General features: G+C 35.9%; 1 protein-coding gene across 1 annotated transcript in view; it reads right to left on the reverse strand.

Annotated features, from left to right (window-relative positions):
- The window catches only part of KCND2 (potassium voltage-gated channel subfamily D member 2), a 498,286-nt gene that overhangs the window by 82,663 nt on the left and 388,176 nt on the right, over window positions 1-27,447 (reverse strand). The window lies entirely within an intron of this gene.

Genomic DNA, 27,447 nt, shown 5'->3' on the forward strand with positions numbered 1-27,447 from the left:
GTCTTTGCTATTGTAAACAGTGCTGCAATGAACATTCGTGTGCACGTGTCCTTGTAGTAGAATGATTTATAATCCTTTGGATATATACCCAGTAATGGGATTGCTGGGTCAAATGGGATTTCTATTTTTAGGTCCTTGAGGAATCGCCACACTGTCTTCCACAATGGTTGAATTAATTTACATTCCCACCAACAGTGTAAAAGTGTTCCTATTTCTCCACATCCTCTCCAGCATCTGTTGTTCCCAGATTTTTTAATGATCGCCATTCTAACTGGTGTGAGATGGTATCTCAATGTAGTTTTGATTTGCATTTCTCTGATGACCAGTGATGATGAGGATTTTTTCATATGTTTGTTGGCCTCCTGTATGTCTTCTTTTGTAAAGTATCTGTTCATATCCTTCACCCATTTTTGAATGGGCTTGTTTGTTTTTTTCTTGTAGATCTGCTTTAGTTCTTTGTAAATTCTGGATATCAGCCCCTTGTCAGATGGGTAGACGGCAAAAATATTTTCCCATTCTGTTGGTTGCCGATTCAATCTACTGACTGTTTCTTTTGCCATGCAGAAGCTGTGGAGTTTGATTAGGTCCCATTTGTTTATTTTGGCTTTTGTTGCCATTGCTTTTGGCGTTTTGGTCATGAAGTCCTTGCCTACACCTATGTCCTGAATGGTTTTGCCTAGATTTTCTTCTAGGGTTTTTATGGTGTTAGGTCTGATGTTTAAGTCTTTAATCCATCTGGAGTTAATTTTGGTGTAAGGTGTCAGGAAGGGGTCCTGTTTCTGCTTTCTGCACATGGCTAGCCAGTTTTCCCAACACCATTTATTAAACAGGGAGTCCTTTCCCCATTGCTTGTTTTTGTCAGGTTTGTCAAAGATCAGATGGTTGTGGGTATGTTGTATTTTCTGTGAGGCCTCTGTTCTGTTCCATTGGTCTATATCTCTGTTTTGGTACCAGTACCATGCTGTTTTGATTACTGTAGCCTTGTAGTATCGTTTGAAGTCCAGTAGTGTGATGCCTCCTGCTTTGTTCTTTTTGCTTAGAATTGACTTGGCTATGCGGGCTCTCTTTTGGTTCCATAGGAAGTTTAAGGTGTTTTTTTCCAGTTCTGTGAAGAAGGTCATTGGTAGCTTGATGGGAATAGCGTTGAATCTGTAAATTACTTTGGGCAGTACGGCCATTTTCACGATGTTGATTCTTCCTAACCATGAACATAGAATGTTTCTCCATCTGTTTGTATCCTCTCTTATTTCGTTGAGCAATGGCTTGTAGTTCTCCTTGAAGAGGTCCTTTACGTTCCTTGTCAGTTGTATTCCTAGGTATTTTATTCTCTTTGTAGCAATTGTGAATGGCAGTTCGTTCCTGATTTGGCTCTCTTTAAGTCTATTACTGGTGTATAGGAATGCTTGTGATTTTTGCACGTTGATTTTGTATCCTGAGACTTTGCTGAAGTTGTTTATCAGTTTCAGGAGATTTTGGGCTGAGATGATGGGGTCTTCCAGATATACAATCATGTCATCTGCAAATAGAGACAATCTGATTTCCTCCTTTCCAATTTGGATACCCTTTATTTCTTTTTCTTGCCTGATTGCTCTGGCTAGAACTTCCAGTACTATATTGAATAGGAGTGGTGAGAGAGGGCATCCTTGTCTAGTGCCAGATTTCAAAGGGAATGCTTCCAGTTTTTGCCCATTCAGTATGATATTGGCTGTTGGTTTGTCATAAATAGCTTTTATTGTTTTGAGATACGTTCCATCAATACCTAGTTTATTGAGGGTTTTTAGCATAAAGGGTTGTTGAATTTTGTCAAAAGGCTTCTCTGCATCAATTGAGATAATCATGTGGTTTTTGTCTTTGGTTCTGTTTATGTGGTAAATTACGTTTATTGACTTGCGTATGTTGAACCAGCCTTGCATCCCCGGGATGAATCCTACTTGATCATGGTGGATGAGCTTTTTGATATGCTGTTGCAATCGGTTTGCCAGTATTTTATTGAAGATTTTTGCATCTATGTTCATCATGGATATTGGCCTGAAATTTTCTTTTCTTGTTGAGTCTCTGCCAGGTTTTGGTATCAGGATGATGTTGGTCTTGTAAAATGATTTGGGAAGAATTCCCTCTTTTTGGATTGTCTGGAATAGTTTCAGAAGGAATGGTATCAGCTCCTCTTTGTATGTCTGGTATTCTTCTGGAATTCAGCTGTGGACCCATCTGGACCTGGGCTTTTTTTGGGTGGTAGGCTCTTTATTGCTGCCTCGACTTCAGACCATGTTATTGGTCTATTCAGGGTTTCGGCTTCTTCCAGGTTTAGGCTTGGGAGGATGCAGGTGTCCAGGAATTTATCCATTTCTTCCAGGTTTACTGGTTTATGTGCATAGAGTTGTTTGTAATAATCTCTGATGATGGTTTGGATTTCTGTGGAATCTGTGGTGATCTCCCCTTTATCGTTTTTTATTGCATCAATTTGGTTATTCTCTCTTTTCTTTTTTATTAATCTGGCTAGTGGTCTATTTTGTTGATCTTTTCAAAAAACCAGCTCCTGGATTTATTGATTTTTTGAAGAGTTTTTTGTGTCTCTATTTCCTTCAGTTCTGCTCTGATCTTAGTTATTTCCTGTCTTCTGCTAGGTTTTGAGTTTTTTTGATCTTGCTCCTCTAGCTCTTTCGATTTTGATGATAGGGTGTCAATTTTAGATCTCTCCTTTCTTCTCATGTGGGCACTCATTGCTATATATTTTCCTCTAGAGACTGCTTTTAATGTGTCCCAGAGATTCTGGTATGTTGTGTCTTCGTTTTGTATAAGGACACCAGTCAAATGGGATGAGGATCCTCCCTCATGGTCTTATTTTACCTAATTAATCACCTCTTTAAAGTCCCTATCTCCAAATACAGTCATATTTTAAAATACTGGGGGTTAGGGTTTCAGCATATGAATTTTTAGGGAGACACAAGTCAGCCTATCACAGATCTGATCTGCTAATAGATCTGGCTCATTGACTGTAGTTGGTAATTTAAAAGCATAACGGCAACAGATGGTATACCCAAAGCGAATGTGAAAACCAGGGTGAACTTTTGGCTGAGAAGAAACCAGTGAAATGTTATTATAGATGCAGAGAAAGGAGTTAACAGGGCTATCTACTTCAGAGGGGCCAGAGCAGTAGGTTACTTTGGAGAAAATTGTGTTATAAAAGCCAACAGAGACTTTTTAACAGGTAGGAGTGGTCAGTAGCTTTCATTACTCTGAAAATATCACCAACATGTCTGAAATGTAGCCATTGGATACAACATCAAAGGGTATATTGACAATTGTAGTGAGAATGGTTTTTGGAATAGAATTTCGAGTTTGAGTGAATGAATTGTAGGAAGTGAAAAATTTTTCTTTATATGAGAGTGAACTTTTCCTTTATGATTTTTTTCTATGTCACAAAGAAAAGGAAGGAGTAACAGGACTCAAAGATTTTCTAAAATGAGCATATGTCTACATTATAGTGAAAGGATCACTGAACGTAGGCTTAACATACTGTAGAACTAGGAGATAATCCATTAAGGAAGGTCCTGAGGAAGCAGAAGGAGATGAAAATAAAAGAAAAGATGAGGATAAGCTTTGAAGAAAATAAAGATTGCTCTTTGAAGATAGGAAGATCATGAGAGGCTTAGACGAAGATAAATTTCCTAAAAAGGGGTGAGAATAAGCTGAGGAGGTTTTAGCAGGCATGTTTTGAGGAATAAGAATCAACTAAATCATGAGAGATTACTGTGTGATTGTTTCTTCTACCTACTTTCAGTGGAACTGAGTAAAGAAGGCACATGTAGAATAAGGCAGGTTTAAGGGTTATAATTGGGGAAATAGATCAAGGGGCAGAAAAAACTGGCAAAGCAGTGGTTGAAAGGGTGTAGCATTAGATATAAGCTGTGTAGAAGTGAAATGAAGCTTTGACAGAATGAAAATTTTGTAATAAACTTTGAGTCAGGAAACTGGAGGAAGTAATGAAGTCAAGGCAGGAGGGAAAGATGGTTTTGATCAGAAATTGATAACGTGGGAATTTAAGAGAAGGCTATATTTTCAAGTGATAATAAGTCCCAAGTTGAGGTGATATCAGCAAATATCTACAGAGAAGTTGAATAAATCGTCATTGGAATAAAAGATGACAACTAGTTTTAAGTGGTGAATGGGTCACAGATGTGGATGTTAAAATGCCGTAGAATGTTGGTAAGATCTGGTATAGAGAGGAGTCTCCTATGTATGAGAGCAGTGAAAAGAGGAGGCTGGAGACCATTTATGATTGAATTGCCTGGTTGCCTAGGAAGCGAGCTGGTTGCTGTTGTATGGTGAGTTGCCATGCTTATTTAATGTGACAAATATTTATTGAGTGGCTCCTGTATCCAGATCTCAGGTAGATCATCTATGGCAAGGGTCCCCAGTTCCTGGGCCATAGATTGGTATCAGTCTGTGGCCTGTTAGGAACCAGGCTACATAGCATGAGGTAAGCAGCAGGCATATGAGCATTAGTGCCTGAGCTCCCCCTCCTGTCAAATCAGATTATCCAGTCAGCAGCAGCATTAGATTCTCACAGGATGGCAAACCCTATTGTGAATTGCACATGCAAGGGATCTAGACTGTACGCGCCTAATAAAAATCTAACTAGTGGAAAAGTTGTCTTCCACAAAACTGGGCCCTGGTGACAAATAGGTTGGGGACCACTGATCTATAGCTTTTGTGGAGAATTTTATGGCTAGCATACTTGCTAAACAAATTCAAAAGAACACTAATCTTATCTCATTAAAAATGAACATACTTACATACACAAACATACAAAGAAGTTGGAAAGAGAACATTTACATAGTTGGAAGACAGCTATTAAATGTAAACAAATACATAATTCTACTTTAGATCAAGGACTGGCAATCTTTCCAGAGGCAGTAACACCAATGTTCTATATGCATCCATTTTTGAAAGTCAGATCCCAGGAAGCTGCAAGGAGGAAGGGCATGGTTTCACAGTGAATTTCTGATTTCATTGAGAGTGATAAATCAGACTCTTGGGGAGGCTGGTGGTGGCTTGGACAGCAGCAGGGATGGGGGTCTAGTTAGCAACAAACCCATGGGCTTGTAACAGGCTGAAACTCACCCTTCTCCATCTTTGGGAGGTTTCCAGTATCTTATTTAACACTCTCTGAGGAATGATAATTGAAAATAAAAAAAAATAACTATCAACTAGCAGAAAATACACATTGTAAGGATTAGCACATATTTCACGTTTTTATTTGGCTCTCAGATTGACCTAGAAAATGAAGTCCGGGAAATTCTATATGATTCTGAAAAATGATACCCTGGTCTGGATGGAAGAATAAGCTGAAAAAATGTGTAAACCCAAACGCAGTATTACCAATGACTTTTTATTTTATTACTTTTTAGGGTTTTTGGTGTACAGGTGGTTTTTTTTTGTTACATGGAAAAGTTCTTTCCTGGTGATTTGTGAGATTTTAGTGGATCCCTTACCCCCGAGTAGTATACACTGTTCCCAATATGTAATCTTTTATCCCTCAACCCCTCTGAGTTCAAGAAGACTATGGTCCTGCAGAAAGCTTTATATGTAATTAGCATATCTTTATCTTTATAGGCAGTAGACTCATGTTTTGAAACAGATTCCATTAGGAATGAATGTGCACCCTCCCTCCAGCCTTTATTATTACTGTTCTTGCTATTACATGTATAGAGCATGTGAATTTAATGTTTAAAAATGTATCTGGTTGGTTGCTATGGAAAAAAGCATGACTCATAAGAGTCAGCACAGGTTAAGATCTGAAAGTTTTCTCCCAGCCTCTTATCACTGGCACAGACTTCACAATTCATGGAAGCCACCAGTGAGATGACATTGCCTCAGGCAGTTACTGTTTTTGTATTCTATAACTTGAGAAGCTCAGGGTCTGAGAAATCATTAAACTTTTTTGTCCTTTTAAAGTTGGAGACAGCAATTGTAGACAGCTTTCTAGTGGGTTATCTTTTTGTGTCTCCTTACCTGTGGAGAAGCCTGCTAGCTGGGATATGTAGTTAAATAGCTTTGTTATTTTTTTATTAATATCCAGGGCACCAAGTCAAAAAATGGTAGAAACAATATTTCACCATTCATTATTTTTTCTTCTGAGTCTACCAATTTATCAAAATTTCATTGTTTATAATAGTCTAGCCAGTTAAAAAATTCATATGGTTACTTCAAAAGCCAAATAAGTTTAAGCTCTATACTCCTGCTTGTGTGATAACTTGGGTGAACTTGGAGAAGGACATTAAAGAAAAATCAAGATATTTATTTGTACTCTGTACAGAATTTTACTCTTGAACAATTCATTACTGCTTGGACTTCAGTTTTCAAAGTGAAATAATTAGGCTAGACTGTTACCATTTTTTTTCCTCTCAGAAAAATGTAAGCTGAGCAACTCTGTTTATTAAGTCCTATTTACTTGGTTCTACTAAGATCCATTTAGAATGTCTTAACATTTTACAATTATTATGCCTTCCCTAAAAGGAAGGAGCTTTACCAATCCATTTATACGCTGAAAATATAAAGAATAGACTGTTAAAGTTATTCCTTGAGAAGAGCTGTTTAGAAACAGGATCACCTGTAAAACATTGTTTAAAGGAAAAGATCAAATTTTGCAACTGGTCCTAGATAACAAAGAAAAATGCCAGTGTAGTGAAAGATAAAAATGAAATGATTTGGTAGCTCTATCATCATAAATATCAACGAGCACTGTAATTTTAATGTTGCTGAAATTGGCACTAGGGCATTATTGATTTTCTGTATCATCTAATGGTTTCCTACAAATATCTTTTATAAAAGTGCCTTATATTTCTTCTTAATAATCTTTTCTCGAGTCATATACTATCAAATCCTGCAGAGTACTATTCATTCAGCAGTAAGTTAAAGTCATTAAACATATTTCTATTAAAATTTTATTAGACCTGAACTAATATCCTGAAACTGATGCAATGTAATTTTACTATTCAACCAACCACCTTGATACATGTTAAGAAACAGTTTGAAAGATCAAAAAAAAATTAAAGGACAATTAGGATGTATTAGAATTTTGTTTTCTGGCATTTTTAATGCATGAACGATTATTTCAAAGGCCTGTTGTTATAAGGACTTTCCTTTCTCAGAGAACCATTTCACTCGTTTTTCCCCGATGCTTTCATTTGGGCAAAAGAGATTCTCAGCTCACGACTTATGTGAAATGTGTTTTAATTTTGTTCAATTCCCAGCTTCTTTACATCTTGACACAGAAGAATTACTACATCACACACTGTTAGAAAGATAGGAGATAGAATATAATTACTGAACTTTATGTTACCATCGGCATGTGAAATTTTTCAAGGAAGAAAATCCATTCATTTTGATAATATAGGCACACTGGTTAAATGCACAACCTTGCCCCATTAAAAAATTTTTTTTTCCGAACACATTTTTTTTTTTCTCTAGTAAGCCATTATTTGAGAGTGTTTCTGTGAATTTTGATTTTATTTTGGAGTTATGAGATGCACACATTTTAATGTGTGCATGATTCCTCTGAGTTACTGAGGTATCATAGCAAACTTAATGAGATATTTAAATGTATTATTTTTTTCTGGTTTCTGCTTGAGGCTGTCAGAATACAGTGAGTTTACTTTGGTATCACATGTTGCCTTTACTTTCTCACACCTGAGAAGAATATTTGTTTCTTGTGAGGGAAAAAGCTGAGATCAAAGTAGAGTGACATGTCTGTCACAGCCACCTCTTTGTTCTCTTTTTATTTTTACTCTCCTGAAGCTAAATAAAGAGACAAGTTTCGGCATATTCTTGTCTACTGAATAGAGAAAGAAATTAGAGTACTATGAGAAGGTTAGACATACTTGGGTGAAGAACTCTATGGCCTCTTACATAAAAAGAAAACCATGAGGATATGTCTCTTGCTTGCCAGTATTTCTTAATATCACCCATATTAAATGGAATATGGGATTGGGGTCTCATTAATCTCACTCAGGATGGTGTTGCCTAGATTCTTATGACATACCTGCATTGATCTGATTCAGTCAGATGCCATTCCTTAAATTTTATGTACACGTATGCGGTTCATATTTTTTTTTTGAGACGGAGTTTCGCTCTTGTTACCCAGGCTGGAGTGCAATGGCGCGATCTCGGCTCACTGCAACATCCGCCTCCTGGGTTCAGGCAATTCTCCTGCCTCAGCCTCCTGAGTAGCTGGGATTACAGGCACGCGCCACCATGCCCAGCTAGTTTTTTGTATGTTTAGTAGAGACGGGGTTTCACCATGTTGACCAGGATGGTCTCGATCTCTCGACCTCGTGATCCACCCGCCTCGGCCTCCCAAAGTGCTGGGATTACAGGCTTGAGCCACCGCGCCCGGCCGGTTCATATTTTTTTAAATTACTGTAATTGTTGGAGATGAAGATAAGCTAAGGACAACATGATACCCTAAACCTTGATTCACTGATGGCTGCAAGGATTTTGAGACCACTTTGAAGCTGTATGTAGAAGACTTTGTAAGTATGTGCATGGCTTTCTGGGGAGGTACACAATTTTTATTAGAATCTTAACTGTCTCCCAAAGTTAAGAATCTTGGTAAATGGACCACATCACTTTAACTGGCAGCCATTCTGTGTTTTCCTTATCACATTTAAATTAAGAAATAAAATCTTTTGCTGTAATAAGAGTCTTATGCCACCAGGAGAAAAAGAGGCTAGACTTCAAATAAATCTGCTACTCTCCATTCAGAAGTGACTGCTGACTGAAGTTCAGTGTGTGATGTACTTCCTCCTTATGAAGTCTTTTGCATGACTTAGAGTCTTTTTTTCTGTTTATCTCCTTCTGTCTTTCCCTCTCCTTTTACCCTTTCTGCAATTGTTCTTTGATTCTGTGTAGATAAAAAGAATAAATTTGAGAATTGAGGTCTATCAAATAAATTTGTTTCTAAAATTTCTTTACTTTTAATTTCCTAACTATAGCGGTTTGTTTGTATTTTATTTTTTATTTTTGTTGGTTTGTTTTCCCTTGCATTCTTAGAGAACATACAAGGGTGGCAAGTAAAGAGAGGCAAACTGAACCATTATTCTTTGATGGAGTTTCTGGTTTCAGCGGAGGGGCCTAGTGGTCAGGCTAACTGTGCTAATTTAGCCTAGCAAACTTAGGGTTGAGTCCAGAGGGCGGGCGTGAGGGATGCTCTTGCAAAGCTTATGCATGTCTCACAGTGTGGCCAAGGAACAAAGAAATCGTAACATTCTCATTTATACCTATGCTGAGTTCTCACTGAGTAAAGAGAGGGTAAAAAAAAAAGCCTGATCTGCAGTTCTCAAGGGCTGCTTGAACTATCATTTACATTCTGTGTCTCTATTTTATCAAAATTATATTATTTTCCTACTAGATTATTGATTCTTTAAGTAAAACAATGGCATATTTTACCTTATCTTCAGAAAGAAACTGGGTCACTGACACATAGGTTTTCAAAACTAGCCAATTACTTTTCTCTTTCCTGTGTGGTGAGGATTTGGTATTTCTCCTTGGGGAGTGTGGTCTTTCTCTTTATTCCTGCCTTTCAATAGGATAGATCAGGATGTTCTTTAGATCTCAAATGTCTCCCCTTCCTCTCCCTGCCCCAAAGGGGATACTTTGTATCACGGCTAACAGTTTACCAGGTTGATCCAAGCTGTAAAACATTTTATGATATAATGCTGGATGGGCATGATACACCCACATGTAAATACTTGCCAAATCTACTTGATCTTTTTTTTCTTTCTTTCTTTTTTTTTTTTTGAGGCGGAGTTTCGCTCTCGTTACCCAGGATGGAGTGCAATGGCGTGATCTCGGCTCACCGCAACCTCTGCCTCCTGGGTTCAGGCAATTCTCCTGCCTCAGCCTCCTGAGTAGCTGGGATTACAGGCACACGCCACCATGCCCAGCTAATTTTTAGTATTTTTAGTAGAGACGGGGTTTCACCACGTTGACCAGGATGGTCTCGATCTCTTGACCTCGTGATCCACCCACCTCGGCCTCGCAAAGTGCTGGGATTACAGGCGTGAGCCACCGCGCCCGGCCTCTACTTGATCTTTTAAAATAAAGTCCTTTAAATTTTTCGAAATACTTACATACAATAATAGTTTTCTTAATAATTCTGCCCTCCCCTTCAGTAGTATTTTGTGATTGATTTGAAATTTTGTTTTTCTAATCAAAAAGTTAATATTTAATACATTGCTATTTGCAAAACAGTGAACCATATTTGAAATATTTAGTTACTAGTGGAGCATCTGCAGATTTATACCTGTTTGGGTATGCATATTTATGAGTTACTTCTCTATTTGTTACTTGAATAATTGTGCTTGTAGTAAACAGATACAACCACAGAAAGATCCAATCTACTTTGATCATTGCAAGATTATTTGAGGAAAAAGAGATGGGTTGTGTGAGTCAATTATTGTAAACAGAATGTAAAGTAAATGACTTTAACAATTTCTTTTAGATTAGTAAAAGCAGCACAGAAAGTCTCCTAATTCCCCTTCTTCCTCTTTAACTAATTTTATGTTGGTTTTATTGCTACTAGTCCACAGGCATACACAACAACCTGCCTTCATACCCTGAAGGAATGAAAGCTGTTGACATTACTTGGAAGAAAAATAAAGGACTTGAATCTGTTTTTGTGCTATACAGGTATTCAACTCAGTAAAATAAAACTAGTTAATGAGGAATTAATTTAAGATACTGAAAAGTACATTGATATATCCAGTAAATTTGTACATGTACAATAAATTAAGCTTAGTTGTTAGCAGTGTAATACATTCAAAATAACAAGATACAATTTTGGATCGGTTTGATGAAGATTTACCTAGGAGAAAGGTAAATATGTCACATTCGACTTAAATATCTGGTATATTTTAAAATGTAGACCTATATAAAAAGATATAAACAATAGGCAACTCATCAATCACCCAACTCTTAAATAAAATCAGATTATTTCAACAGTTATTCAATGGTCTTATTACGATGATACACAGCAGTTATTTACTTCCACTTCAACATTCCTTAAATATCTACTTGTTTGCTCTATAACATAAGCAGCAAAAAGTCACTAGGTTTATTTTATTTTATTTTTTTTACAGGCACAGAAACTCATCATTTTTATTTGGATAACAAAGGGTCTCCAAATTATATTGAAAAATAAATCCTAATTAATATCACTCTTGTAAAAAAAGTTTAGCACACTTTTCACAAATGATTTATGTAAAAGAGAAGAAAATACACATAATTTTATAATATCTTAAACTCCTTTATTCCCTACCATAGACATTTTGTCTTTTGTTTTCTTTCAGTTCTCTACAATTTCCAACTTGTACCTGTGTTTAATACTGCTTTAGTCTGCTAAAGACATTAATTGATTGCTTTTCTAAGTCTAAGGATTATATAGTTTTAGTATAAACATGTATCACATATTTCCTTAAAATTTTGACAAAACCAAATAAGCATGCCTTGTTTCAAGTCCATGCTCCTTCCACTGTTTATAAAACCTGATTTAATGATCAAAAAATTCTTGGTTGTCACTCTTCTGCTACAACATCTTCCTTCTGAACTGCCACCCAGTTTATACATAATAATATCAAGCAGTAGAAAAACCAAAGAAATGTTAATCTTAGTTCTTCCTTTTGACACTATAAAATAACGTGAACTTTTTAAAAAAATGAAAAGAACGCCACTGCCGTCCGCAAAACTCAACTTTTCTGGAACAATTATCAGCATTTTGGGTCCCTGGGTTTTAAAATCTGGTTAAGTAAACCACAACATCATGGATCTTATAAAATGAAAAGCAATAAGCCAGGACAAATTATAATTAAATATAATATTTTGTATCTTGAAGATAGTTGTATATTTTATTTTTCTGTGGATTAGATCTGGGACTCTAAGATGTTAGCTTGATAAATATTTTTCTACCATGTGGTTTAAGGATCCTTGTGAAGTTTACCTACTTCCACACATCTCGCCTACAGATTTTTCTGCCTAGAATAATTACTGAATCACTAATGTGACAGCCAAGGCATCTGGAAAGACGTAGATGAAACATGGAATCAAAGCTTTAGGGACTGGAAGAAATCATCGGTTTGTAAATTCTGTTTTCTCACCAATGTAATTGTTCTTGACACATGTCCTTATAATGTTACTTGTGCTTGACAACCTAGAACATGAAACTATCTCAAAATATTGGGACCTCTATCTGTGGCCTCTGCTAGTCAGATAATTATTATATTTTAAATGCTGATGCTAAACATGCATTTCTTGTTGTTTATATTTCTTTCTGCCATCCTTTTTCCCAACTTGCTTCTTTTTCCCCCTTCCCCCTTCATTTTTTTGTCTACTATCAAATAAGTTAGGATATGAATTCTCCCATGAGTACAGCAGTGTAATAAATTCAAAATAGCAAGATACAATATTGGATGAGTTTGGTGAAGATTTAAGGCATATATATAATTTTATGCATACTAATAACTATATTCAAAGCTGCTGGTGGTTGGTTTATAAAGTAGTTTAGCCAAAGCAGAAAAATAAATAAGGAGTGTGCCAAAATAAGCAAAAGTAGTTGTTTCTAAAGCCAAAGACATTCATAATGGTAAGAAGGCTGAAAAACCAATCAACCAACAAAACTAAAACACAGAAACAGTAGAAAATGCCTAAGATTAACCACCCAGGCATCAAAGTGTGTGTGTGTGTGTGTGTGTGTGTGTGTGTGTGTGTGTGTGTGTGTATGTGTGTGTGTGTGTGTGCATGCGGGTGAGGGTGTAAACATAAACATACGTGTGTATGCCTTTGCAAAAGTATCAGTTTGGGAAAAGAGATTTGATATTGAAAGGAAGGCCACCACACTAGGTCATTGAAGGTCATGGAGAAATTAAGTGACATGCTTAGACTTCTGTCCTCCTACACACATACCCTGGAACTATAATTGAATCACTGCACACAAGTACTGTAATGAGCCTAGAATATTAATTGTGGCATATGATAATGGTGAGGAAAATAATTGATGTTTCTTGAAAGGTAGGAAAGAAGCTGCACCTGAATGTTGGTAAATATTGTGGTGTGTGTTTTCATTACAACCTCTCTTGTAGACACAATAACGTGGAATTGTATCCATGACATGGTATCAAGTAAGAAACACTTGTCATATTACAGAAAAGTAATCATGTAATCATATGTATGTAAGCACATTTTTGTGAGCATAGAGAAAAGTGGGAACTGTAAATATAGATAGGTGGGTATTGGTTATCTCAGGGAGATGAAGCAAGAGTAGAATGGTGGAGGTAAATTATTATTATTTTTCCTTACATCTTGTATTTTTATTGTTATATCTAGCCTATAATTAAATAATTCAGTAAATTTAAAAAGTGAAAGTTAAAAAATTGAAGTTTTTAAGGTTCCATTTATCATAGTTTGGCAAAACCATCATAATATTGGAAGACTGTTATGAGTTGTCATCTTTTTAATTATCTTATTATTTAAAAAAGCTAAAGCAGGTGGGTGACATAAATATCACTTAATGAAAAAAATTCCTGCATTTTTGTTAATTTGGTCTTTTTATTGCTGATTGCTCAACTCCTCATAAACTAATCTCATCTGTAACCTCTTTTTTGTTGTTGCTGTTAATCTAATCAGTTGAGTGAATTCTGGCAGTAAGATATGTAATAAGATGAGTACTAAGAAAATGCCTCAAGAGCATGTAAGAGGAAGAAATTAAATTACATTCAACCTACCATGTACCACTACATGGTACAAATTTACTCTTCCAAATCATACTATATATAGATGTTTGTCTAGAAGGGCCTGTTGTGTCGCAATTGAGGTCAGGCCCAGAGAATTTGGAGACCTGTGCAGAACTGCTGAGGATCAATAAATAGTTCTAGTTATATTCCTGCTTAGTGACCCTTACAAACTTCTGTTAAAATGTTTTCCTAGCTTGAAAGCATTCAGATGAATCAACCAATGTGCTGGCACTCATTTAGTGAGTTAAAAAGCATTGGTATCTATTGAAGAAAATGAGTAGGTAACAGAAATCAGGATCAGGTAAATCTTCCTTTGGTGCTTTTGTTTTGGTAGTTGATTTGGTACCTAAGCCACATTTGATGCATGTAGTTGAGTTATGTGAAGTAAAAAAGGCAAAGAAAATTTGAAGAATAATTTCATTTTTATTTAGGAACCAAAAATAAAGAAATAAAGAATATTCTATTTAAAATGTTATTTGAGTGTGCTTCCCCTCACACATCACAAATAACACATACATTTTATTTTCTTTGTAAAGCATGGCTATTGCAGAGACACACAATAGAGAAAGCCATTGTGTAGAATTGTGTCACAAAAAATTGAATGTAATCTTATTATTGAAGCCTTGTTCATTTGAGAGAAATGCTGGGATATAGATGTGGCTTAGTTATGCAGAACTTTCTGATAATAAAATTGGTAATTGTTATAATGAGATTTTTTTTTTTAACCCAATTACAAACAATACTATTCTAAATGCTTGGAGGCATTTAGGAGAAGATTATAATACATATGCAATTACATTTTAGTAAAAATGTATGCCATATTTGGCAAACACTGTGTAGACAAGGATGAATACTATAGGGGAGGCAAAATTTTACTTCTATTCTCTTGGAGTTTTTTAGCTGGGGCTAAAAATTAAACAGACCTAAGACAGAGTAACAGGTGAAAAACACACACATTTACTTAATATAAGTTTTGCACGACATGAGCACACTCATAAGGAAACGAAGACTCAAAGAACTGGCAAAAGCTAAATACTTTTATAATAGGTTGAAAACGGAAAGGCAATTATGGAAAAAAAAAACTGTTTCATTCTGGTACAGGGAGAACATCCTTTAGCTTCATGTCCTGCTTTCAGGAAGAAAAAGGGGATACTCACGAAGCCCTTTTTGTACTTCGTTTTTGTTTAAAAATATCTGTAGCTCAATGTTATCCTAATGGCAAAATGACATACTTTGGCCATAGCAAGTTTTGCCATTCTTTAACACTCCAGGCACTAGCCTAACAATGGGCAAAAGCTTAAAGTCCACTCACAGAGTAGGTTGTTCTTAAGAGAGTCTTCATCATATTATTTAATTTTCTCAGAAATGTGTATAGTGTCATTCACTGAAAACCTGAGTATATCTCAAAGACCTCCTGCTCTCCTTTCTTCTCTTTATTTAGTTATTATTTTTTCTTTTTTGAGATGTAGTCTAGTTCTGTTGCCCAGGCTGGAGTGGAGTAGCCCGATCTTGGCTCACTGCAGCCTCTGCTCCCAGGTTCAAGTGATTCTCCTGCCTCAACCTCCTGAGTAGCTGGAACTACAGGCACCTGTCATCATACCTGGCTAATTTTTGCATTTTTAGTACAGACGGGGATTCCGTTCACCATGTTGACCTGGCTGGTCTTGAACTCCTGACCTCAGGTGATCCACCTGCCTTGGCTTCCCAAAGTGCTGGGTTTACAGGTGTGAGCCACCATGCCTGGTCTCCTTTTTTCTTTTATTGAGGTGAGTTTATTCTCTAAGCTTCAGGAGCCTGTGACCACGAGTATCATGACTAACAATGCATTAGAATATTTTATCATTTAAAAAAATAACAGTTCAACTCCTTCTTGACTATAAAGTGTTAGAAAAATAGAGATTTTGGTCTCAGCTTCCAGGAACAATACAGATTGATCTACCTGGGTGATTGAGAGAGTCAACTCTCTGTTCCACTCCTGTACTCCACATCATTATTTAGCTTGAGATGTCAAGCCTATTGTGTAAGATGTTCACTATTCTGGTCATGGGTATGCTAAAGACCAAGACTTCACCATGACACAATACATGCATGTATAAAATCTGCACTTGTTACCCTAAATATATAAAAATCAAAAATCAAAATAAACAAGTAAAAGCCTTATCTACACATCATTTGAGAAATTTTCTCATTTAAGATAGGACTTAAAGAAAGTATTTAACACTCTTTTTCTTACCCATCTCAATTTTTAGAAAAAAAAAAAAAACAAAAAAAAAACAAAAAAAAAAACCCAAAAACCTATTGGATGGTTTCTTTTTAAATGCTGGGGATAGAGAGAAGATATTTAATAGGAATATATTTCTTAAAAATAAACCATTAACTGAGGTCAAGAGCATTGTATTCCTTGATTGAAACTACAGAGCATGCTATCATACAGCATAGTCTTCCTAAAAATCATTAATGACTTTATACTAATACCATTGGTACTTTTGTAGATAAGCAAGCCTTAATTCATATATTAATATGCATTTACACATTTAAATATAATGGGTTTTCAAGACCATCCTGGCTGCCCTCTATCCTCATCAATAATAATGGCATGGTTTATGTTTTTATAGCAAACTAAGGCTAAACAAACTTAACATGAAAGTTATTTCTATTGAAATCCAACCAACTGGAAAGAAATAGGAGGTAATAATATATAGGAAAAATAAATGATCCATTCTTAATTGAAGATGCCTTTCCACATTCACTTTTTTAGTTAAAGATATTTTTCTTGATTAGAAAGCTTTCTTTATATAATAATTGTTTCTCTTTTGAAAATTAAAAAGAAAAAATGTATGCATTTTAGTCATAAGACTGGATATACACTGGTAACTGCTTTTAATTGAAAGAAAGGCTTCAGAACTAATGATAGGAGTCAAAAGTTGCTTTCTTCTTGGACATCAGTTACCAAGTTTAAAATAATAGTATAATTTGGATAATATATTTGAAAGTAGCAGTAAGTCATGCCCATATGTTGCAGAAGAGGGAAATTATAACAATTTATTAGTTTCTTGTAACAAATGTATTAACCATGCTCACCCATAGCATAGCACCCACACTGAACCTACAGAATCTGTGTGTTATTGGAAGTGATGAGTATTATTACTGGTCTCTGCAGCAACCAGAAAATCTAAAAGTAATCTTCCTTGCTATATTTTCCTTAATTATTTTTGACTCTTGAACAACACAGGTCTGAACTACATGGGTCTGCTTCTATGTCTGTTTTTTTTTTTTTTTTCAATGAAACACAATAATTGAAAAAAAATTATTTGTGGGCAGTAAAACCCTAGTTTTCCTACAGGCAGATTCTGTGGGGGTTCTGCAGGGACAACCTCAGGACTTCAGTATGTGAAGATTTTGTTATATGCAGGGTTCCTGGAACCAATCTCCCATGTATACCTAGGGATCTCTGTAGTTTTATGTTTAACTATAAATGACTCATTGGATTGGCGTAAGAGGACAATTGCAAATTTACTTACTATTTTCTACTCATGGTATGGAATGAACACTACAACATCTTAATCAAAGACAACTTACACAATTGCAGTGTAAATGTATGAGACAACCATGCATTTGCCAGTAATTTTCTACTATTGTTTATACAGAATTTAAATATGACACATAATTCCACACACAAATATTTCCTTCCAGATGTTGCCTTTGATATTACTGTTTGTTAGATTAAGGACTCTAGTCAAAGAAACCACATGGTTGTGTTATCTGCAGCAGAATTTTGACTCATAGTAAAAGTTAATATAGGGTTTGGAAGAGGGAGCTCTCCCTTCTCAGCCCTGTTGTGGGATGATAGCTGGGATCCATTCATCTTAGAGGTAGAATCCAAAGACGTGCCATCTATATAACTTTGCACAAATGAAGACATGGCAGAACCAGAGGGAGACTGTGAAGTCTCTTGAATTTGGATGATCTCTCTTTCTCCTTTTCTCTCCATTGGTGGTATATATGCTGCTTCTCTGTTAAGACTGTTGACCCTTGAATTTTAGGTACCCAGTCCAGTCTTGTTTTCTAGCTCCCTAATCCTAAAAAAATTTATTATTCAGTTAGTCATATATCAAGGACTGTTATGTATAAAGTTAGTAAGTTTCAAATTCGTTTATATATTTTATCCTTCCTAGGTGTTTACGTTTGAAGGAAGTTTTGTTCATCTTTTTTCTTTGTATTTTCTCAGAACTCAACACAGTCCTGCTGGTATAGACCAATCCCACAATGCCTATCATATGCATCATAACTGTTGAATTAATGTGGGTGTGTGGAAGAAGTGCATCTTCAGTTAATGCATTGTATGACTTGTAAAATAGTATTTTGATGTAAGGCAGTAAGATAATTATAATAATGATTAAAAGAATGAGTATCAGTCCTTGACACGTTGGGGCTGGGTATATGTCAAGTGATAACTAGCTGTTTGGAAATAAATAACTGGGACCTTTTTCTTTTAAGGTTTGAATGTTGGTATTCAGGACGGTGCTGCTGATGTGGATGATGATTTCATTTTCACATAGTGTTATGGAAAAGAGTAATGGTGGAAAATAAAGCTCAGAAAACTGGTCTAATGAAGGGAGACTAATATTAAAAACAAACAAGTTTGGTTCTTTTGTTCTTCACATGAACCCCCAAAGCTAAAACACAATTTTTATATATATATATATATATATATATATATATATATATATATGATTGTAAAGGGGAGAGGAAACATCATCAAATATGTAATATAATAAAATTTCCCAAAACTGAAAAAAATCATGCTCATTTCAGTCACATATGTGAACTGCACCATTTATGCCTAAACCCTGTGTCACTTAGTAGACATGTATATCGTAAACATTTGCCAAATTAAGTTTATTTGATTAAAACAATGAAATAACTAAACTGTTTTCATGTTTTGGGGCTTATTCTGCATGGTGGATTGCATGTAATCCATGAAAGAGTACAAAAACAGAGATTTTTCTGGAAGTTGAAGATATAGCATGAACAGAGAAGACTCAATTTCTCGCTCACCTGGAGCTTAAAATTATCACTACTGGTAAACCTCCTTTCTGGAAAAAAAAATACCTCTTGCCTGAAATATCAGGAACCCATATGCAATTTTTTTCATGTGAGATTATTTAGATGTATTAATCAAATTCTGGTGGAAATGTGGATTAATTATTAAGTTAACTAGCATGAAGACCAGTTAGTTTCTCTTAATAAATTTATATATGAATACTAGCAACATCCTTTAGAATGAGTTTTCTTCTTCTTATTATTATTATTCTCCATCTTCTTCTTCTGTCTTCTTCTTCACCTTCCCCTTTCCCTTTCCCTTCCCCTCCCCCTCCCCTTTCCTCTCCTCTTCCTCTTCTTTCTTCTTCTTCTTCTCCTCCCTCTCCCCCTCCCCCTTCCCCTTTCCCTCTCTCTCACTCTCCTCTTCCCCCTCCCCTTCTTCTCCTTCCTCTTATTCCTCTTCTCCTTCTCCTTCCCCTTCCCCTTCCCCTTCCGATTTCCCTTCCCCTTCCCCTTCCCCTTCCTCTTCCCCTTCCTTTTCTCCTTCCCCTTCCCCTTCCCCTTCTCCTTCCCCTTCCCCTTCTCCTTCCTTCCCCTTCTCCTTCTTCTTCCATCTTCTTTGAGATTAAGTCTCCCTCTGTTGTCCAGGTGGGAGTGCAGTGATATGATGACAGCTCACTGCAGCTTTGACCTCCTAAGCTCAATTGATTCTCACTTCTCAGCCTGTGGAGTAACTAGGACTACAGGTACACACCACCATGCCTCCCTAAATTTTAACTTTTTCTTTTTTGGTAGAGGTGGGGGTCTTGCTATATTGCTCAGGTTGGTATTGAACTCCCGAACTCAAGTGATCCTCTTGCCATGGCCTACCAAAGTGCTGGGATTACAGACATTAGCCATCTTGCCTGGCCTCAACCTGCTGTTTTTAAAGGCCCTAGGAATAAGGTTACTTTACACTAGCATGCACACAAATAGTTCAATCTTTTGTACAGAACTAGACCCTGTTATGACAGAGGCCTAAGGGTAAACTCTTCTACCTACTAAGAGCCAGCTATAGACCCAAATGAGGGTCAATATCATAATGGCAGAGTGTATATATATACACACACACACATACATATATGTGTATATATATATACACACATACATATATATGTATATATATATATACACATACATATATATATGTCTGTTTTCACATCTGTTATGAGTAAGTCATCAGTTTATTTTTCATAACATGGGTTCAAAATATTCTTTACTCTTTTTGACCAAATTTTTAAAAATAGTGTTTGTTTATTGGAAACGAACAATCATCCCAGAATTAATAGTAAGAATGCAAGGAACTTAATTCCATTTCCATGCATATCTGGTTCAGTAACAATGTCTCTTCTTGACACATGCTGTAGCTGTTTATTACTTCCACATGAATAACTCCCCCAGAACAGAATGATTTCTCCCCCTTTAAGCAAGTTCTGTTACAAAGCTATTTTCCTCTTTCTTTTTCCTGAAAAAGTTTTCTTGGGATGTGAGTTTGCTGTATTTGCATGTGTGGCCCAGAGGCCTCGTAGAGTCTCAGCTGGATAGGTCCCTTGGAAAGAGAAATAGCTAACATATCACATTTGATGATGAGGCTGCCAGATTGTCGTTCCCCTTTATACACCTCCTAGTCGTTCTGCACGAAGGACTCCCTAGGGTGGATGTGAGAGATAAATGAGGTGTTGAGGGGAATAATAATTTTGCACAAGGTGAAAGAATAAAGGAAAAGTGAAAAACATCCCTGCTTAGCCACAGGATAAGTCATATTAATTAGGCTGCGTATGACACAACTCCACAAGTGGAAATGAAATTTATGAAAAGAGAACCATAAAATGGATACACCTCATAGATAAATATCACTTGAGTGCTACACTTCACAGGTTTTCCACTTTGTATAAAATTACTTCATTATTCATGACCTTATTAAAGCACATTATACATACACTTGGATATGAATCTTAAATACTTAATCTCAGTATGCTCTGTGTATTTAAAAATATAATGAAAGATCCGTTTCTACCATTTCTGATTTAGACATTTGCTTTACAGTGATGAATTAAGAAAGGAAATAGTCTTCCATGGTTCATTTGGTAAAATATCTATGAGTCAAGTCCAGTCCACAGTAATGTACAAAAGCAGTGCTATGCATAATTTAAAAAGCACAAACACACATTTGCCTTTAGAGTATATCCTTAAGTATTTTCAGTATGTTCCACCTCCTGAATTCAGGATGTCAAAAAAAAAAAAAAAAACACCTGTATTTATAAGTATATTACAACTAATGTCCAGGAATGCCAGGCCAGCCATGAAGAGGAATATGTGCTAGTGTAAAACTTCTTTCAGTATTAAATACATAATATAGATAATGCATAAGAAGATAAAGAGTTGATAGAATACTAAAAGTTTCCCCACTTGGTTACAATACTTCTGTAAAATAATGAACTAAATATAATTTTAAACAAATGAAAACTCAGGAAGGCTTGTAGTTTGAGTGTATGCAATCAAGGCATGGCTTTGTTCTTTAATTTTGACCTATTCGAATAGATTGACTAGAAATATAGATGTAGATAATTATTATTGTAGAAAAATGATAGTTTTTTTTACGATTTAAAAACTAGAATGTAGATAATTATTCATATTAAAGAGGCAATTTTTTTCTTCCTCTTTTAAATCATTTTTGAGTGTATAGTTAAGTAGTTTTACTTCACTACTTTTTAAAGGTGCTTTCACAAAGGTCTGAGTAGGTCATGAACAACCTAGAATCAAGTTTAAAATTGACTTGGTTTATGTACATTTTTCTAGAGATACTTGAGCACAAGGGTTTGCTGGAAAGCTCAATGCTCTTTAAGATACATGTTTTTGCTATTAATATATTCCCCTTAAAATACTGTATATAAACAACTTTGTCAACAAACTAGAGTTCTATTTCTTTAAGATTTGCCTATATCAGCATTGTTTCTCTTCTGCGATGAAAGGAGTAATCACTACAGTATAATAATAATTTTTTTTTTTTTACCAAGGAGTAATTAGAAATGCAACCCTGAATGAGTAATGGTGTGTAGTTTACTGCTGGCATCCCAAGGATCCTGGGGATCAAACATTCTTCTTTTCAAAAGTTTTTTCTTTGATTATTATACCTCATTTATGCTATCAAATATAGGATTCATCCCTTTTTTATAGCTGATGCTGCCTCTTTTGGCGCAAAGTAATTGAAGTTTATTTACTACCTAAGGGAAAGAGTAATTTAAAGAATTTAAAAAATATTCTCCCTTTTAGAAAAAATTTAAAATTTCCCAACATAAACATAAAAATGAATTAATAACACGTATAACCCTTGTGAATTTACAAAATACCTTTCCACCAAGACAATTATAAATATGATTGTGGATGATAGTCCATGTTTTAGGTATTTATTTTCTAGATTCATTTAACGCATTTTTGAGTAGGTAATACATACACATAATTTTATGTTTAGAAAGAACATGGATGTGTATAATAAGTGAATATTGTATTTCACCTCCTTCTCTGGTACCATTGTAATTATTTCTTGTGTATCCTATTAGGGATAGCTTATTTATATAAAAGATCCATATGAATGTATGTGTGTATATCCATATCCACAGCTGTGTTTGTATTTATATCTAAATATCTATATCTCTGTCCACTACTGATTATGTACTACATACACAATTGTGCACTTTACTGATTTGCTTGGCATTGTATCAGTACATATTGTGCTGTCTTATTCTTTTCAACCATTGCATATTGCTCCATTGTAATTATTTGAAAATACATTACATATACAATGTATAAAATATATCTAATAATTTGATACTCAGTTCCCTCATCTTATTGAAAATTTATGTGGTTTTTAACCTTTTACTATTATAATCACTTCAGTAATATTCTCATACATATGTTACTTCACAAATGGCCAATATGTCTACAGAATACATCCCTAGAATTAGTAATACTGAGTCAAAGATTCTGCAAATCATTAATTGTGATTGATATTTCCAAATTACTTTCCATATAAATTACACCAATTAACATGCTAGTCAGCAATGGATACAAGTATCTATTATTCCTCATATTCGCAAACTGTTTTGTGTCTCTCCAGTTAAATACCTGTTTAATTAAATATGACTATGGATATATTATTTGATGTTTTATAGAAAACATATTTTCTCATTGACAGTATCAAATATCCTGCATTCTTGGAGTTATTCTAGGAAGAAACAATCAGGAGCAACTTGCTATTCAAACTGGCTGAAGAAACACGTGAGATTTCAGCCACCCCTGCTTTCCCAGTAATCAAACAACAGAATGGAGTATTATCATCATTGTAAAGAATAAACATTTATTGAGCACTAACGATACAAGAGACACTAGAGAGAGAACACAGAATCAGACATGTTCCAAATGCATTTAAGCCACAATTTAAAGCCAGGTAGAGCGAAAACACACAAAAAACATGCCTTCAATTTTCCCTGTGGGCAAACAATCCTGCTGTTTGTTAACTTTTTTCCAACCTTTCTCTTCCATATTCTCATAATGCTCTGTCTACACTGTACCCCTTCTCACTGTGTATTGTGCTTATCCACTGGCCTCTCAGCAATCCCTCTGGACCAAGACCTTGAGATCAGGAGCTGAAATTTTGTGTATCCTCAGTATTTGGCATAATACTTGCTACATAGTAGGTATGTAACTATTGTTTGTTTTATGAATAAATGGATGCTGAGCAACATCTCCTTTTTATCCCTATAATAAGCCTATGATGTAAAGAATATTACTGTTCTTCTATTACAGATGAGCTAATTGGCATATTCATGTTCACATAGCTAGTTAGTTGCAGAGGCAGGGTCCTAAGACTTTCAGATCCTAAACACATACTTTGGAACAAAGTTAAGACATTGCCTCTTAGGGAACAGATGAACTAATGAAGCCATCTCTCAGGTCCAGTCTAGATCACTGAGTGGCCCTTTATCTAAGTCCCAGAGATTTGGTTTCATATCTTTCCTTTATTCCACTGTCTCTGGGGTTCTTCTCCACAAGGAAGAATTGTAAAGCGGGGCCCAATGTGGTGGCCTGCACCTATAATTTCAGCACTTTAGGAAGGCGAGAAGGGTGGATCACTTGAGGTCAGGAGTTTGAGACCAGCCTGGGTAATGCAGGGAGGCCCTGTCTCCACAAAAAATACAAAAAAATATTAGCCAGGCGTGGTGGTGTGTGTTTGCGGTCCCAGCTACTCGGGAGGTTGAAGGTGAGAGGACTGCTTGAGCCTGAGAGGCAGAGGTTGCAGTGAGCCAAGATCATGCCCCTGCCCTCCCTCCTGAGTGACAGAGTGAGACCTCATCATACACACACACACACCGTACCACACCACACCACTGTTTAGTGGGTCAGCTCTTCTAGCCATTTCAGGTCTTGCTGTCACCAAAAATCAACCCTCTACATTCTAAAAGATTTTCTATTAATCCCTAAAAGAAAGAACATGAGTAAAAATTATAATAAAAATAAGGAAATTACAAAAGTTCTGGAATATTTAAAAGTTGTTTTTAAATGTCATCTTGATATCGCAGTTTCTTCCTCTCTTAAGATCTAACCCGTGTCTAATTCCCCGCTCCAGCAGAAATAACTAAAATTAGTGTTGGGATGAACAAGTTCCAAAGTAGTAAGCTACCCAAGCACCAACCTCAGAGTTTAGCTCAAGATTCTCCATAAAGACAGTTTGCCTCCCTTTATCACAAATGTAATTCAATTAAGATCACTTTTAGATGTATCTTTACAGTTCTCAAAGTCCCTTTTCTGAGGCCACACAGGAAAGTTGGGCTTCTAATTAGTTATACGTGCCATCAACAGTCTCTGCATTATGAGTTAACAATGTGTCATTTCATTGCTTATTCTTTTTTTTATTGTTGGGGAATATGGACAGCTGAAACCAAGGTGCATGGAGATATCCATGGGAGAACCACTGTCTCTTCACCCTTCAGTTCTAGTTTCTACTCTGATCCTTGTCCTCTAAGATACACTGCACTATCTGGGATAGTAGAATTTTGGTCCATTTGGAAGGCAGAGAAATAGTTTGCCTTCCAACAAAATTAACAGATTTCTCATAGCTTCAGTTAGCTGTACTGAGGGATATTGTTCGCCAGAAATAGGCAGAATCATATGCATATTGGCAAAGTCAGAAAAGTACAGAGGGTTCATGGATCCCAGATGTTTTCCTTTGGGGCCAACTTAGATAAATAAAGATACCTAATTTAAGGTGGAGGAAAATATGACTTGAATAACGTTTTTAAAATGATTTATAAACTCAAATTTAAAATTTAGAAAAAAGAAATGTATTAATGAGAAGCAGAATTGTGTAGATTTGTTCATTCATTAATTCAACATAAACCTTTGAACATCTACAACATACTCAGTAGTTTGGGAGAAAATACAATAGAAACAAACTAGAAAATAATTCCTGCCTTCGGGGGGTTTATTGTCTCCTGGATGGAAGAAGATGTAAGTTGGAAAATAGGTGGACTGAATTCCATTTCTAACCTCAAAAGTAACTCACTATTTGAGTTTAAGCAAAAACACTTAACCTATGTCTTTTTTTTATTATTATTATTATTGCATTTTAGGTTCTGGGGTACATGTGATGAACATGCAAGATTGTTGCATAGGTACACACATGGCAGTGGTTTGCTGCCTTCCGTCCCCTCACCTGTATCTGTCATTTCTCCCCATGCTATCTCTTCCCACCTCCCCACCCCCCCGCCCCTCCCCCATTTCCCCCCAACGGACCCCAGTGTGTAGTGCTCCCCTCCCTGTGTCCATGTGTTCTCATTGTTCAACACCCGCCTATGAGTGAGAATATATGGTGTTTGATTTTCTGCTCTTGTGTCAGTTTGCTGAGAATGATGGTTTCCAGGTTCATCCATGTCCCTACAAAGGACGTGAACTCATCGTTTTTGATGGCTGCGTAATATTCCATGGTGTATATGTACCACATTTTCCCTATCCAGTCTATCATCGTTGGGCATTTGGGTTGGTTCCAGGTCTTTGCTACTGTAAACAGTGCTGCAATGAACATTCGTGTGCACGTGTCCTTGTAGTAGAATGATTTATAATCCTTTGGATATATACCCAGTAATGGGATTGCTGGGTCAAATGGGATTTCTATTTTTAGGTCCTTGAGGAATCGCCACACTGTCTTCCACAATGGTTGAATTAATTTACATTCCCACCAACAGTGTAAAAGTGTTCCTATTTCTCCACATCCTCTCCAGCATCTGTTGTTTCCCGATTTTTTAAAGATTGCCATTCTAATTGGTGTGAGATGGTATCTCAATGTGGTTTTGATTTGCATTTCTCTGATGACCAGTGATGATGAGCATTTTTTCATATGTTTGTTGGCCTCCTGTATGTCTTCTTTTGTAAAGTATCTGTTCATATCCTCAGCTCCCAGTGAAAGTGCAGAGGGTGAGTGGACGCCACATTTCCAGACGAACTCTTATTGCCTACAGACCAGGAGATACCCAGGCAGAGGGGTCACCAGCGTCGCAGTCCCAACCTATGTCTTTAATGTCATTTTCAAACCTGGGATTTGTTCTGTTTACTTTACGCAGTGTTATAAGAATAAAAAGTGAATGTGAAGGCAATATACCAAAGTAATAGAATGATATTTGTTTGTATTTATTATAGGCTTGTCAGTTAGCTCTCTGAGGTGTCTGAATCAACTATGGATTCTGAATTCTTACCCATATTTATTATTCATGTTAATGCAATTAAGTCAGAATGTCTAGTTGAATGACCATCAAAATAACTACCAAGCCACATTCACTGTGTAACACAGTGCTATCCTCCCACCTCCCATTAAAGAGTGACATGACCCTAGCGAACTAGACCAGAATATCACAGTCAGAAAAAGACATTGAATAGGTTCCTTAGACAAAGAGAGTTTAAACATTTTTAATTATTCACAGAAATCAGATGGTTTGTATCACTATTTAAAAAACTCACACTCTATATCTGAAACCTTAGTAAGGTAGAGTTCTGGTGATCTGTTTTCCTTTATTTGAATTTTATGAACTCACACACACATGAGACTTATTCCATCTAAGTCCGATGTTGATTAATGTAAAGGATAGTCTATTGGGTCTCCTCTCTCCTTCTGCTCTCTCTCTCTCTCCCTCCTTTTGCTTTCTCTCCCTGTCCCTCTCTTTTTTTTTTTTTTTTTTTGTCTTTCTTTCTACAACTATATACTTAAAGTAGGCATTCTTGTACTCTTGTGTTGTTTATCTTTTGAACATTATGGTCTTACTTATTTAACATATTTTTTTCTCTACTGCAGTGAATTTCAATTTTAACTCTAGCCATAGCACAAAAAAATGATATAGGATTAAAAAAATCCCATCAGTGCTAATGTGTGAGTAATGATGCATTTCTTAGATAATAACATAGACTGAAATGAAAAAAATATGAGATGAAATATCTTGATTTTAATTTAGAAAGGAAGTCTTATTTTGAGGTCTAGTCTGAAATTCTACCAGTAATTAGTTATCTCAATAATTCTAGGCTTGTTTTTCTC

This window comes from Saimiri boliviensis, chromosome 10 (genome assembly GCF_048565385.1).
Source record: "Saimiri boliviensis isolate mSaiBol1 chromosome 10, mSaiBol1.pri, whole genome shotgun sequence".
NCBI classification, from domain to species: Eukaryota; Metazoa; Chordata; class Mammalia; order Primates; family Cebidae; genus Saimiri; species Saimiri boliviensis.